At 39.5% G+C, this 12,739-nt stretch overlaps 1 pseudogene; it reads left to right on the forward strand.

Annotated features, from left to right (window-relative positions):
- Positions 1-491: 491 nt before the first annotated feature.
- Positions 492-9,380, forward strand: LOC137498553 (uncharacterized; annotated as a pseudogene).
- The last annotated feature ends 3,359 nt before the right edge of the window (positions 9,381-12,739 follow it).

The raw sequence follows: 12,739 nt of genomic DNA on the forward strand, positions 1-12,739 counted from the left end.
ATGTAGAATACCGTAGCGAAGCACGGGTACATTCGCTAGTGTTTAATAAAATGAACTGAGAGAATAAATAATGTTATCGCTTTTAGGTCCAAATAACTACATTTACGGTTTTCGAATACGCAGATATGCCGAAATTATTTCCCTCAGTGGTTATTTAACGCGTCAATGAATCTACCGACACCGGGCTGATGTTTTTAAGCACCCTCAACTACTACCAGACTGAGCCATGATCTAACCCACCAACTTGAGATCAGGAGGACAGCGCTCTACAGCATAATCTACCCATCCAGGAATATTAAAGACATTACCGTAGGTTTTTTAAAATGTCACATGATACAGTTACCCAATTGTTTTAAAGAAAATGACAGCTAAACTAATTTTGAACGCTACATATGAAATACCGGTACTTCAACAAGTGTAAAATTTTTAACCCATATAGTTGCGTGAAGGACGTGCACAAACAGCAGTAATGTTAATAAAATTTTAGTGTAATGACAACAGTTATTAGTACGTGTTATTATTATTTGATAATAATCATGAATACTAATACTTAAACAGGTATTTTAAATCACAGCATGTAAATAATTACAACCAATATTCAAACCCACGTGGTATACACAGCTGCTAGTCATCTGGAAAATGTATCTCTTCACCATTTTCTGATGAATTGCCATCATCTTCCAGGATTTCATTGTAATCAGGATCCTTTAAACTATCATCTCTGTCAATAATATCCTCATGTTAATTGTTTTGTTTACCATAACGAGATTTTCTTTAGAAGAAAGCATATCTTCAAGAACATGTTCAGCCATCTTGGAAATGTGAGTTATGATTATTCACTGCGGAGACATGTGGCTTATTATGGAAATGAAGCTGCATTGTGTTACCATCGCTCGTTAAATCGACTAACTTCTTGAATAAAATGAACATGTTGGATATACAGTAATTGTATAGAACTGAAAATTCCATTATATTGCGGCTCATGGAAGCTCTTGGAGGAGATGTATGATTTACCTTAAAATCAACTGTGATGTTTTAATTAATTGGAGCATAATTATTGGGTGGCTCTGAGCAGTTACCTGGTGATAACGTAGAATGACATTGTGTGGGTGTCATGGTAGTATGCCAATAGTTATGTTTTAAAGTTACATATAACATTCCGAAATTATTAGCTCAGACGGTAGAGCAATGGCCTTCTAAGTTGGCTGGTTCGATTCCAGCTCAGGCCGATGGTACTCGAAGGAGCTCAAACACGTCAGCCTCGTGTCGATATATTTACTGCCACATAAACGAAATTTTGCGGGACAAAATGTCGGTATCTTGGCGTTTCGAAAAACTTAAAGTAGTTGATGGGACGTAAAATCGATAGCTTGACTGAGATATTGACAACAGGAACATAATTTCACCCACTAAAAAGGTATTTAACTGATACAAACAATTATTGTAAATATAACCTAGTATTAACACGAACGAGGAAACCTATTTCCTGTTCAGAATCACTGCCTTGGGGTGTGCGCTGCGGATAGCCTACGTAACAACAACAGGTACCGCGATGTTCTGATGTCTGACATTACCGTGTGTACGGGGCTTTGCTGTGGAACAAATGATTCATAATTTTGTTTGATGAATTTGTCAAGAACCGCACAAACAGAAAACAGAGGTGTGGATTTATCTTCAGTCTCATTATGTAGCTGTGATGCGGTGAGTTTTTGACATAAACATGTCTTATGGCTGGAGTTCATCTAAAAATGTTTGTCAAGAAATTAGCGATATAAAATGTGTTACGCATCGACCATGCAGGCTGTGATTGATGGGTGGGCATGACTGAAAGGTATGTAGAAGATTCTGTGCTTATCTTTGCGAAATGATCAATTTCGTTTTCATTTAATAAAAGATACATTTATGAACATTCCATTTTACTAAAGGAAAATTTGCCACCTTTTTGAGTGCGTATTTGTGTCAGGTGGGCGATAAATTGATTCAGAACACTTCATAATATGAATATCGTATTTCTAATACCAGCATTTAAAATGTTGTAATACCTCTGTTTGTGTTGGTCTTGTACGAAATTCTGTATGTTATCATATTACTCTTATTCACTGTACATTGTATGTTCCCCAATCATCATCATGCACATATTGTGGAAAATAAATAAATAAATAAATAAATAAATAAATAAATAAATAAATAAATAAATAAATAAATAAATAAATAAATAAATAAATAAATAAATAAATAAATAAATAAATAAATAAATAAATAAATAAATAAATAAATAAATAAATAAATAAATAAATAAACAAATAAATAAATAAATAAATAAATAAATAAATAAATAAATAAATAAATATGTTTATTTATTGACATCACTTGGAATATGTACAATAAGAAATCGCTTTCATTTAAAGCCAATCTCCGACACTGCCACACAGTTGTTCTCTCAGAAGCGCTCTACCAAACTGAAACGTCAACCTTCCCCATCAACATCAAGGACATAGAGTAAATAGAACGGCAGATACTCAGGATCATATTTGGACCCAGGATTCAAGACGGTATATGGATCCGTAAAAGCTCAGAAGAAGTGTAATCTATGACTGAGCGATTCTCGTCAGATGCGCGGAAGAGGCCCATGAAATTGTACGGACATGGACGACTCTCGGATGACCAAAAATTTATTTTTCATCTTTTCTATACATCGAGTTGAGCCTCTATGGACTGAGTGGTAGCAACCAACTTCATTTCAGTGTCTAGGTCTTGTTCTTGTTCCGGCTTTGACTTCCTGCCAGTATCTTCCGAACCCAGCGACGAGCGCCTGTTTATGCTCTTCAGACAAAGGTCCTTTCCGTCTTCTGCAAATTGATGCCATTTGGAAATCTTGATAGTTGTTCACCAATCTTCTGAATGCGTTCCTGTCATGAATTTCTTTGTCTTAAATACCAATCTGCCTCAGATCTTTATCGCATTCCTGGAACTATCTTGGCCTTGTTGCCTTAGACTGAACAGAATTCCATATTATTTTTGTTAGCAGATCATCACTCATCCTCAAGAGATGACCGTAAAATAATAGCCGTCTCTTCTTAATTGGCGCTGTGGGAGGTTCTGTCTTCCTGTACAAATCCTCATTTGGTCTCATTCGCCACTGTCCATCAACCCACCTACTACCTAGGATTTTTCTTAGTATCCTGCGCTCTCTTTTTTCCAGCCGGTCAGCTTGACCTTTACTACTTAAGGTCAAAGTTTCAGACGCATATAATCCCTGTGTTATAGTATCGGAACTTGGCCCCCATACTCTTAGATTTTTTATTATAGATATTCTTTGTCATTTGGTATGCCTGGTCTTACTTCCTCATCCTGACATTAATTGCTGCTTCTTCTTCTAATCCATTCTGCTGGATGACTTCACCGAGATATCCGAAATTCTTGACACGACCGATTTTCCCAAGATTAGTGATCATCCATTCAGGTCCATCACAGATGTTTGTCATATATTTTGTCTTCGGAATAGAAATCTGGAGTCCTACCCTTTCAGCAACTTCTGGCAGCCTATTGATCTTGATGACTGCTGAATCTATGTTGTTGGCAAAAATGGCCAGATCATCCGCAAAGGCCAGGCAGTCAACGTACACCCCTTTGTGCTTAGGACCAAGTCTGAACTGATCTTTTTCGTTTGTTTCTTCTTGGTCTAACAACTTTCTCCACTCTCGAATGACTTTTTCCAAAACACAGTTGAAGAGGAGTGGGAATAGTCCATCTCTCTGTCTGACACCCGTTCTGATTGTAAACGGTTCTGAGATCTCACCCATAAATTTTACTTTCGACACTGTGTTGGTTAGAGTTTGTTTGATCAAATTTCTTGACGTATCGTCCACTCCAAACTCTTCCAAAATATTCATTAATGACTCGCGGTCAATGGAGTCATATGCTTTCTGAAAGTCAACAAGCACAACCACGTAGATGTGTCCTCCTGTCTTCTTGTACCTGATGATGATCTTCAGGTTAAAAATCTGTTCTGTGCATGAGCGGCTTTTTCTGAAGCCAGCCTATTATTCCCCAATCTGTTGGTCAAGGTGAGCTTCTATTCTGTTCTGAACTGTTTTGGAGAAAATCTTATAGGGAACAGATTCCAATGAGATGCCCCTATAGTTGTTGACATTCGTTTTATCACCATTTTTCTGCAAAGGGTGGATTAGTGCTGACAGCCATTCGGTTGGTATCACCCCAGTTCTCCAGATATCTTCAAAACGCTTGACTAGTACATCTAGAGTTTCATCATTTGCCAGCTTCAGTAGTTCTGCCACTATCGAATCTTCACCAGCTGCCTTATTATTCTTTAAGCTTTTTATAATCTGTTTGAATTCCTCTTTACAAGGAGGGGTTGAGTAGGATGGTTTGTGGATAGAGTCGCACACAGGCAATCTTTCTTTTGGTTCATCACAATTAAGAAGGTAATTTCAAATTACCGAGAAATGATCGTACAGTTTTCTTTGTTGGAAGCCCAGCTTTCCAGTTGCATCTCTAAAACAAATGCTGGGTGCTTGGTACCCTCTCAAATTAGTCTTGAATGTTTGATAGAAGTCTCTAGAGTTGTTTTTCCGGAAATCCTGATCGATCTGTTCTAACTGCTGTTTCTCATATAGTCGCTTGGGCCTTCGGAAAGTTCTGGCTGCTTCTTTTCGAGCTTCACGGAACACATCAAAATCTTCAGATCTTCGGGTCGAGTTCCACTTTTTCCAGACATTTGTATTTTTGGTCAGCACTTCATCACACACCTCATTCCACCACCTGTGCTTTCTCTTCTTAGCTGTCAGGATTGTAGTATTAGCTGCTTGTTGGATCTTGGAGGCGATGTTCGTCCATTCATGAGATTCAAATGTCAGTTGCTGGTTGTATTGTTCGAAGACATTTTGATTGATTTTTAACTTTACAAGGTCGTATTTATAAATTCTGTTTCTGGGTTTCAGGGCCTTATTGAGAGGAATGAATTTTTAATAGAAGTCTCTGGAGAGGTAATGATCTGAATCAAACTGGGCACCTCTCTGCACTTTAACGTTCATTATTTCCTTAATCGCTCTCCTGGATATTGCTACATGATCAATCTGTTTCTCTCCACACGCATTGCCTGGTGATCGCCAAGTTTTTTTTTTTTGCTTGGCTTGTGTTTGTAGAATGTTGACACTATCTGAAGATTGAAGGTACGACATAGATTGACAAGTCTTATACCATTTCTATTAGTCATTTTGTGAGCAGGATAGTTTCCAATTGTTGATCTGAATTGTGGTTCTATTCCCAGCTGAGCGTTAAAGTCGCCTAATAAGATCTTGAAGTTCATAGATGGTATTTTCTCCAGCAGTTCTTCAAGAAGGTCCCAAAACTGTTCGACTTTCTCAGGATTACGTCTGTTGACCTCGTTGATCAGTGCATACACATTGATCAGTGTGTATCCTTTGTTACCGCAGCTGAGAGTTAGAATGGAAAGTCTCTCAGAGGGGCTGAAGAAGTCCACGATTGAACTAACAACCTTCATATGAACAACAAAATCTGTGCCAAGCAAAGGCATGTTTTTACCTATTTTCATAGCCCTTTTGCCTTTATAAATCCTATACCCCTCAATGTCCAATACGTCTTAATCTACAGTAGGTATCTTGTTTCTTGGACGACTAAGATGGTTATGTTGTGTTTGTCCATCATCATCGTCAATTCTTTGTGTTTTCCCACTTTCAGTAGTGAATTGACATTCAGCGTCCCAAAGTAATATTTCTGTTTCGTCTTGAATTTGTACGTGTAGTGATGTACTTAAAGCATCTTGGTTCAGGCTCCCCAGAATCCACAGGCCTGATTGCGCTCTTAGGAGCAGTAGATTCCCTCAATGAGTACTACCTGGGGCAGTGTCCTTTTTGTGACGACATTATATGATGCTTAGTTGTTCAAACCAGTATGGGTCGGAAAACTCCTTCCCGGTAGTATAACCAAGGTTGTAAGCCCTGGAGCTCAACAATAGGCCGCCCCTCTGGAGTCACAAACCTTTCGCCTTTAGCAGCCGCTTCTTCACTGAAGAATAGACGCTGCTAAATTAAGATAGTTCATCCGCTTTATCCGCCGTTGGGACTTTATTGTCGTCTTCCGCCTTCCAAACCGTTGACTATCTTCACCGTAACCCTGGTAGAGATCCTCACAAGGTACTACGAGCCGGGCCAGCTGGACCAAGGTTTTTTAAAGAGATGTTACTCCTCATTAACGTAATTCACAAAACAAATTACGCTCAAAGCGACCTTGCAGAATATCGACCCACTGGCAGCTACACGGACAGCATTCAGACAAAAAGTCAAATCACATAAGTTCACATCCAAGAACCCAACAGCCAGGAACTTGAAACTCAAAAATGCTTGGACACAGGTGAGAAGGCAAACTGATGGTGAAAGAACGAGGAAGTTTTGGGAAGATAAGAAGAACACAAAGTCCAGTGCTAAATAATAGTTCTATGTGCTCCTTAGAAAATTTCCTTTGAGGAAACATTCAAAGCTTTTGAAATGTGTAATATTGTGGCCCCGAAAAATATCGAAATATGGAGGCGATTTTATTGACGGTGTAGATATTCGTATCGGGATAATTGGTGGCTGAACGGTAAGTGGTATCACAAAACAGATTGCACAAGCGTTGCTCAATTCGAAGAGATCTACAACTTTGGTCTTATGACCTTTGTCGTATCTCGATACCTTGTACGTTAGATTCATTCGCTTCATTTTGCGATCATAATCAAATCTTTCTAGCTCGATTGTGCATGGCATTAGGAAACGTGTCCTGCCATTATCACCGAAGACCCCAACGGGGTCATACATTGGAAACAATGTCTGGGGTCCTCCGCGTGGTGTTTATCAGATATCGATAAGATGCATGCAATTTCATATAATCATACTCACTGCGTGCACCGTTATTTACGTAGAAATCCGTATACAAGGTAGAATACCATTACGAAGCACGGGTACATTTACTAGTATTAAAAACTTTGCGTGTCATTTTTGTGTGGTTGAATGCAAGCCGTGTAGAAGTAGCTTAAATTCTGGTGATTGTAGGTTCGAAACGCATCATCGGCAGCCCTGAAGATTGTCTCCCGTAGTTTATCCATTTCTACACCAGACAAATACTGTGCATGGGATTGTCACTTCTCCGGTCCCCAGTACTGCGAGCCTGTCTCCCGCCAACCTTGACTGACAATCCCCGTCATAAATAAAACAATATCCCTGTAGAATACCTCCCGGCTGATGTAGCTGACAGCCCTTTGACGATCTGGACAAGTTATTCTGATATGGATGTAGTCGATATGACCAATTATTCCAGCGAAATTATCCCAAATATAATAAAATATATCGCTTGCCAAGATTTGTAGACAAATTGCCAGTTACCGGACACAAGAAAAAGGTCCCTTATGTTATGTCTTGAAAAGAGAAATCTTATTTTAAACTGGGGAGTTTCTGTTCAAAAGGAGTTATTTCCACTTCAGTTTTGTTTAGTATTTCGTCCACGTAAATTGCAGTAGTTGAATAATACCGAATGCAATGAACAATCCATACCAGGATGATGTACTGTAGTGCCATACCCGATCATGGATAAGTTCCATATTCCTTTTAATATACGTTTCCTCGCGGTTTTACACAACTTTCCTAGGGTGGAGATAGTGCCTTTTGAACAGACACACCTCAACTGTACCTCCCCGTACATTATAAATGAATTGCTGCGATTTTGCAGCAGACGATCCATAGGAGACCGCGGACTAACCTTCCTTCTCGCAATCATCTCAACATGCTGATGTAAATTATATGTTTCGTGGTATATAACTTCTGATTGCGATTCACTCCTAAAATTTTAGGTTAAACATTGTCCTCGGCAGTGTTTAAAAATGGCCGGTTGAACACCGGCTTTGGACAGTATCTAAGTGATAAACAACACCTTTGCAATGCGGGAGCTATACTCAGACATTGTTTTCCATTAAAAACGTCTAAATGCAGTTTCTTCAATCGGCCCCTCATATTTCTTTGTGGAGTGGAACATATGTAACCTCCCTCCCCCCGCCCTTGCATGACGTAAGAGACTACTAAAACGGGAGCAATCAATGAATCTGTGTCAGGCTCCGTAGCGAAAAGGTTAGCGTGCTGGCCTTTGTTCAAAGGGGTTCCGGGCTCGATTCCCAGTATGGTCGGGAATTTTAATCATAATTGGTTAATTTCCCTGCCAGTGGGAGTGGGTGTATGTGTCGCCCCTCATCGCGAGGTGCAGCTCGCCTACGTGCGTCAAATCAACAGACCTGCACCAAGCCTCTCCTGAGGCAACATCCCATTATTACTTGCTCTCTTCTCTTCCAAGCCGAAAAGCATGTCCGTGATTTTTCCTGTAGAGGAGACATTTACATTTAGTTTTTGTTTCCTTGTTTGTAACATATGAAATATAAAAATCAGTCTGCTGTGATAAGAACTGAGGGCTATAAAAATAAGCACCAATCCAGAAAGGGGTGAGGCAAGGCTGTAGTTAGTCCTCCTCCTTTTCAATATTTATGTAGAACAGGCAGTAAATGAAATCAAAGAAAATGTTGGTAAGGGAATCACAATCGGAGAAGAGGAAATCAAAACCCTGAGATTTGCCGATGATATTGTTCCTTTATCTGAGACTGCAAAAGATCCTGAGAAGTTGCTGAATGGTATGGACGGAGCCTTTGGTGAGGAGTACGGTACAGGATGAAAATAACTAAAACCAAAACAAAAGTAATAGAGTGCAGTCGAACGAAGTCAGGTAATGCAGGAAATATTAGATTAGGAAATGACGCCTTAAAGGAAGTGGATGAATATTGTTAATTGGGTAGTAAAATAACTAACGATGACAGAAGTAAGGAGGATATAAAATGCAGGCTAGCGCAAGCAAGGAACAGCTTTCTTAAGAAAAGAAATTTGATCACTTCGAACATTGATACAGGAATTACAAACATGTTTTTAAAAACATTCGTTTGGAGCGTGACACTGTATGGAAGTTAAACGTGGACGATAACTCGCTCAGAAAGAGAGATAATAGAAGCTTTTGAAATGTGGTGTTACACCAGAATGCTTAAGGTGAGATGGATAGATCGAATCACGAATGTAGAGATCCTGAATCGAATCGGTGAGAGGAGATAGTTGTAGTTAAATTTGACAAGAATAAATGATAGAGTGATAGGACACATCTTAAGACACCCAGGACTTGTGCAGTTGGTTTTTGATAGAAGTGTAGGAGGTAAGAACGGTAGGGGTAGACCAAGGTATGAATATGACTAGCAGATTAGTGCAGGTGTAAAATGCAGCAGTTATATAGAAATGAAAAGGTTAGCAGACGATAGGGTTGCATGGACGACTGTATGAATCCAGTCTATGGATTGATGACTCAAACGACAACAACAACATATGAAATAACATAGTGTTCAAAATCAAGCGGTATGGTGCCTGCTGAGTTCACCTGGCTGTGGTCACCATCGAATGGTTGAGTAATTTAGGAACGTGACAACCACTTGTTCAGAAGTACATCATCTTAAAACAGAAATGAGAACTCGTTAATTCCTGAGGATAAAGGCCATAGAGTTAACCACTGTACCTCATTTAGTGCAGAGGTTACGGATAATGAAAGCTTTTACCTTCTACTCTGGAGTCCTTAATGCTCTGTACGGAAATTGCTTTTCTATGCGTGAGATAAGCCACAGGAAACAGTAATTTCAAAATACTGTCGGAATATTGCCTACACAATATCACCTCATTGTATGTGCAGTTACATGAAAGTGTGGCTGCGCTGTGGTAAATGTTGGACCTCACGAACCTTCTCTGCTGTTTGCTCACTAATTACCAATTCAAATACTTTATGAAGCGACATTTGATCATACCTGTATCTGACAAGTAAAGATTTGAGAACCATGTTTCAGAAATGTAGCAAGTCCAAAATAAAATTTTACAGGTGAGAGAAAAACGGCCAGTATTTAAAATTTTAATTTAAAATATATTTTACCACTTCTGTTATGTTTAGATAGAATAAATGCAAAGCTGCCTCTGTGGATCCGTGGTAGAGTGTCGGCCTCCGGATCCCAAGATAGCGTGTTCAAACCCGGCAGAGGTAGTCGGATTTTTGAAGGGCGAAAAATGTCCATTCGACACTCCATGTCGTACGATGTCGGCATGTAAAAGATCTCTGGTGATACATTTGGTGTTTACCCGACAAAATTAATTAAATCTCAGCCATAGACGCCCAAGAGAGTTCCGGTTTACTCTGTCTGCCATCTAGTGGGCCTAGAGTAAAACGGAACGTCGAAATTGACGAGCAGACAGCCAGATGGCGTCAAATCGAAATGTCTGCACACGGTAGCTGAGGCCATACGATTATTATTATTATTATTATTATTATTATTATTATTATTATTATTATTATTATTATTATTAGAACAAATGCGGTAGCGTCGATTGACGGCTGGAAGTGGTAGGTAGGGGGCACAGAAATGTATAGACGAGAAAAAGTACCCGGGTCTTTGGGATAAAGGAGCGGAGTTGGGGTAGAAATTTGGGATGCACTCTGCAAGGATTATTACATAATATGTTAGTTTCAGTGCTGCTATTCTTTTACCTATAAATTATTATGGAGGAGAGATTTGTTCATTACACCTGCCAGGGTCTAATATACCCTCTCCTAGAAGTATACTTAGTTTTAAAAACCTAAAGTAGTAGTCCATGCACCATTATTCAATGCTTCTGCAGAGGACCACGGTCATTGGCCGACATTACCAAACACTGCAAAAGAAAAAAGACTAAAGCGGCCCGAGAAGTTTGTAAGTGTCATGGCATCGGGCGATAATCTTACACTTTCTAAATTCTTCCTTTAATCTCGTGGCTTACTGCAAGAAATAAAGGTCATTTATTAGCTTTAACGTTTTTTTTTTGCACATCCAGGCCAAACTGTGTCATGAGAGCAGTGGCCCCTTCGGGGCCACATTCCCTTTGGGAGCCTATTTTCTATCGCCACGGCACATACTGTCCGCACGGCAAGAAAAAATGTATAGCCATATCAAACCAACAGTTGGCAGCAGTGTTATTCTACTCACCTATAATTACGTCAGCGCTACTAGTAGAAACCTAACTATTAAACAAAGGACAGTCATTTCGCGTGCGCCACATAGTGTTGCCTCGTGTTACTAACATTACTCTGCACTCTGAAGATTTCCCGGTGGGCTTCGTGGGTCAGCTGTATGAGCCAAAGTTGGCCTGCTCTATCCTGATGGTACAGTCTCAAAATATCCGAGTCCCAAAATATCCGAACATGAATTTGTCAGAAATCAGTATCGAAATATCCTCAAAACTATGTAGCTCAACTAAATAAGTTAATGAGTCTCCAAATATCGGAGAAGTGAAGGTAGTTGCATAGCTGACAGGGGATTTAACAACAAACAATTTAGTGTACTAACTGGATGACAATACATCGCTACGCTAAGGGGGAATTTTGATTCATTTTTTGATTTGTTGTCGATTACTTGGTCGAATAGTGGCTGTACAACCCAAAAATGCCACTTGGGGTGTGGAATTTTCAAGGAAAACGCCACTGAACAAGCATTGCCGTCGAAGGAAGGAATTCCGAGTTCAATGGTCTGATGAAAAAGATCTCATCCCTGCTTAAAGGAGTTGGTATCTTGTCTAAAAAAAGAAGCTGAACATATGATTTTTAGACAGACAGAATGGATATGAATATTGAAGATTGAAATAGAAGAAAGAAATATTGCATTTTAGACGAAGGAATCAAAATGTGTGAAACTGGAGTTGTCGAATATTTTTAGAACAATCTTCTAAACATCAAAGTGCCCGGTTCCATGGCTAAATGGTTAGCATGCTAGCCTTTGGTCACAGGGTTCCCGGGTTGGATTTCTGGCAGGGTCGGAAATTTTAACCATAATTGGTTAAGTCCGCAGACACGGAGATTGGGTGCATGTGCCGTCTTCATCATAATTTCATTCTCATCACGACGCGCAGGTCGCCTACGGGTGTCAAATCAAAAACCTGCACCAGGCCTCTCCGGAGTCCACAGGGCACTTTATTTCATTTCAACATCAAAATAAACTAAAACATGTGGGAAAATTCTGACGAAAATATTTTTATAATAAAGTCTGTAAATAATGAGGTCAAAGCAATAACTGCAGTTAGAAACTGGGACTAAGCCTAACTGTGCATGGGTTCAAGAAGTCCGCGGATCTACTGACATATACAGTGTGTTCGTGCGAGTCTATACGGCAAGATTGAGGTCACACTTTTACAAGAGGGCACGCAGTTCGGGAATGTGGTAACAATGTACCTTTTCGCAACTTTTTGTATTGCATTGTGTTTGCTTTAAACGTACTGTGAACATTCAGGCTGTTCCAAAACAGTACCATAATTTGTAAATAGGATATTTTAAGAATCGTCATCCAGGGGGCAAACTGGATCATTAATCTGCCCTCTGATGTTCGTATATTTTGATACTCGGATATTTTCATACGATAAGATCCTGATTTAGTCCGATGACACTTAAAGGTAGGTATTCAGCCACGTGTCGGTAGATCTATTAGTTCGTATAAGGACTCTTTGACGTTCCTTGTATCATAGCGTTCGTCGTCGATATCGTTAAAAAAATTACTATTACTTGTTCATATCCTGAAAACAGAAATATATTCACCTCCTTCACCCCAGATTAAAGTGATGGTGTACTAACGCAGTTC

Source organism: Anabrus simplex, chromosome 1, assembly GCF_040414725.1.
Source record: "Anabrus simplex isolate iqAnaSimp1 chromosome 1, ASM4041472v1, whole genome shotgun sequence".
Taxonomy (NCBI): domain Eukaryota; kingdom Metazoa; phylum Arthropoda; class Insecta; order Orthoptera; family Tettigoniidae; genus Anabrus; species Anabrus simplex.